This window comes from Palaemon carinicauda, chromosome 1 (assembly GCF_036898095.1).
Source record: "Palaemon carinicauda isolate YSFRI2023 chromosome 1, ASM3689809v2, whole genome shotgun sequence".
NCBI lineage: Eukaryota > Metazoa > Arthropoda > Malacostraca > Decapoda > Palaemonidae > Palaemon > Palaemon carinicauda.
In genome coordinates, this window is record NC_090725.1 from 129,630,894 (window position 1) to 129,634,863 (window position 3,970).

Genomic DNA, 3,970 nt, shown 5'->3' on the forward strand with positions numbered 1-3,970 from the left:
ATATATATATATATATATATATATATATATATATATACACATATACATATACAAATATATATATATATATATATATATATATATATATATATATATACATATACATATATACATATATATATATATATATATATATATATATATATATATATATTATATATATATATATATATATTTTAGTGTATGTATGTATGTATGAATGAAGGTATATGTGCGTGCGTGTGCTCTACCTCTATTGACTAGCGCTGGTCATTCACGTCATGCTTCCAGACTCCTTAGATACTGTGCAGAAAAAGCTTATACGATGAACAACCGGTTTGATCATTCTCCCGTGCCCTTCCATTCCAGAATATCGAATTCCTTGTCCTCTTCGGTATTTTCAAATGCTTTTAATTTTGATCTTTTCAGTTTTTCTTAATGTAGACAGAGTCGTAATTATACTATTTACTTAAGCATAAGACCTTTATTTTCTGAAGGCAGAGTTTTTAAGAGCCAATGAATATTCTGATTCTGATAGTTTATCTGTTTTCAAGATATCAACCTTTATAAGAGGCATAGGTTTAATAGATAGAATTTAGATTTCAATATCATACATTTTTTCTGATCTAGTTCTTTGATACTTAGATTTAATATACAGTATATTACACCCCCCCCCCCCCCTGAACTTTATCGTGCTAATTCTCTGAGAGCCAAGTTTGACTCCTCGAGCTGGTTAATCTCCTTTTAATAATGATAATAGTACCATTTACAAACTGTTTTAAAAACACATCCAGTAACCATTGAAGGAAGAGCCAAGGGTGACCTTAGAAAACCCATTACTTTCTCCTTTTGAGATGCTATATATTCTCGTATACGAACATCCTCTCTTTCGCTATTTGGCAACAGGTTCTATTACGCTTCTGCGATGAGAAAATAATTTCCGTATCTGAAAATATTTATATTCATGCATTTTTAGACTTCAGCAAATTTTCCTAAATGAATAATACTACAAATTGTCATGAAGAAAGGTTTCTAATTCCATCTTACGCGAGCTGATCCTTTGAATTTTTCTCATGAATATTCTCAGATATTTGTACTGGAAAATCTTGGACTGTAGGAGTTTAAGAAAGCAAGACTTGCGCTTGTGGTCTCGCTGCAAGAAACTAGTCTTGTTGAAATTCGAAATTTGAAGCAAGGCGAAGGAAAAGTCACTGGGGTGATGGACTGTCACATTGTCATCGAGATCCATTTACATATCTCCCTGCAGCTCTATTGTTTCACTTTCCAGTTAAAATTTTATTTCTCTTTAGATGAATTAATCGGACGAAACATATAAACGAGGGTTCGCCATATAAACGAGGGTTCGCTTTTGTTTTAACTATGAAAATAAAATTTATCTCTAGACGGACCGAGCAGGTATAGATTAATGTACGGCCTTTTCTCCTTTCTTTATTATCGAGAGTTAAGTGTAAAGAATAACAAGGGCTTGTCACGAAAGTTTATGCGGAATGTGTTCTGCTCAATGTTATGAAATGACAAAATTTTAGCTATTTCGATTGTTATATTCTCCTTTTTCTTATGTCTAGGAATATATTCTAGAATAACGTATGCATCTGTAACCTTTTATTCTTAAGTTTAAGTGTCCATATATAATATAAATTCCTTGTAATGGGTGACTAATTTTCCAGGAAATAATATCCGTAAAAGTTGATATTCCTTGCTTGTGTAAAAAAAATCAATGTGTAGCCCAAGGACTACCTATGATCATTGCGACTGATAGTGCTTAGTCATTGAGAAATCTTGGCCTCACTGTAATGCTGATATCATTGTGCTGATTTCCCTATTTGATTCTCATACATGAAACAATGTGTAAGGTTCCTTTAAGATTAGCCATTCATTATATAGCAGCTTAAATGGGGCACTCAATCACTTTCTAACTTATATTTCTTATTCGTTTTAAATGCATTTAGGAGCGATCTTCCTCGGAAATCTTAGGATGGCAAGAAAAGACTGTTGAGGGGGGATGAAATTATATGGAACTCAGTACGTGTAGGCAAAGCCCAAACCAAATGCAATTCGACATGGTTCTCAGTAACCCCATGGTCTAACCAAGTATGTGAGTATAACCTGTTTTAGTGGCCATGGAAACATGCTAGTGTAATGAAAGCAAAGGGAAAAAATACAAAATATAATAGACAAAATAAAACATATTTCAGTAAAGTAACTGTTTTGATTTAAAATCTGGTAATGTATTCAAAACTCAATTTATAAAATTAAGAAAAAACTGTAATGACAACTGCTTTGGAAAACATTCTGTGATTGGGCCCTACTTTCAAATTACAACCAATTTAGTATTATGTGCAGCATTACGAGTATTTAGGTTTAATCATGTCTGGAAATGATTTATTTCAAGTCTGGTCCCACATGAGCTCGGGACCCGATCACTTCATATATTCACCCAAAGAACATGTTCTTTTTATTATTTATTTTCCTGGCACTTTGCACTGGGAGCCTTTGTAGTTTGTTGGTAGAGAACGGGTGTAAAATTTTTAAAGTTGTGACTGAAAAAACCACACTTTGTGAGGGAAACAAACTCAAAAACATCGCCTGACTTAATATTCCCCACTTAAACTTAAGAGTCGTATTCTTACCTACTTACCTAGCTAGGTGCAACGCCCCCCTGCGACCCCCTTTACTCTACCGTTTTCTTATAATATCCTAAAACCAAATCTCAACCCTGTGTTTATTTCTCAACCAACTATGCTCCTGTCAAGATAACACTGAATCATAATATTTCATAAATCATAAAACAGGGCTTCATATTATCATATTTCAGACCAAGATAAACAACAACTTCCCCATAAATAGAGTAGAATTGACAAGTGATAAAAAGGTTTACACGTGTCCCAACTAAATGCATTCACTCCTTTTATTGAATTTTTCCTCAAAAGACGAATTTGCCATTACTTAACAGTGGAAGTTGTTGTTTTCTTCATCCTAACGGCAGATTGATGTAGGAACCCACGGATATCTTAATCTCTTCGCAATGATTTTCCTTTTGAAGATCTCAGTTATCAAATGGTTTCACCAATTTTGTATTTACCTAAACGTCCTAAAGCTTAATGCATTCCAATGGACATATGAATATTCTTGAGATAATTTCATACGTCTTAACGATTCACAGACAGCCAGGGTTGCCAGATGACTTGCAGTGCTTTTGGCCAAATCTTTATTGAAAATGGCCAAAAATAGGCCAAATACTAAAAATTTCGTACATTTCCCTCAAAACTGAAAGGTTCCAAAATAAATGGGTTTAATAAAGACAATTAGAGAATAACAACTTACCTCAGTTTATTTTTTATTACAGGAACATTGCTAAGTCTTCCTGTTCTTCCAAACTTTGCTTTGAAGTAGAGGCACCTGAAGTTGTACTGCCATAGGAATAAAGAATTTCTGACTTGAAGTTATTTAACATTCTTGGTGTGATGCATAAATATTTGCAGCAGATTGAATTTTCAAGGAGGTGTGCTCTGATTCTAATGATTGCATCTAGAAGGTCGAGTTGCATTCGGTTTCTAGGCTTTGTTTTGACTGAAGTTACAAGGGAAAATAATCGTTCCACCACAGCATTACTGGCTGGTGTGACCAAACAATTAAGTGCCTAAGTTGCCAACTCCTTGAAGTTCTGATAGTGATAGATACCAAACCAAAATTTGACTGTATCATCTGGAATTTCATTATTTTCAAAAACATTTTCCATTCTCCAATCCGTTAGGTTAATTTTCCTATACTGTAGTTCAATTTCATCCAAATTATTTTGAGCTAAATGCAACATAGGTAAATCTGAAAAAGAACCCTTTGTTATTTGACTTAATCCTGTTGCAAGATTCAATATGGCAAGATTTTTAAACAATTCTGTTGCATCACACAATCTTAAATGTAGTTGATAGATAGCTTCAACAATAAAAATTCGACATCTTTTTTTCATGTC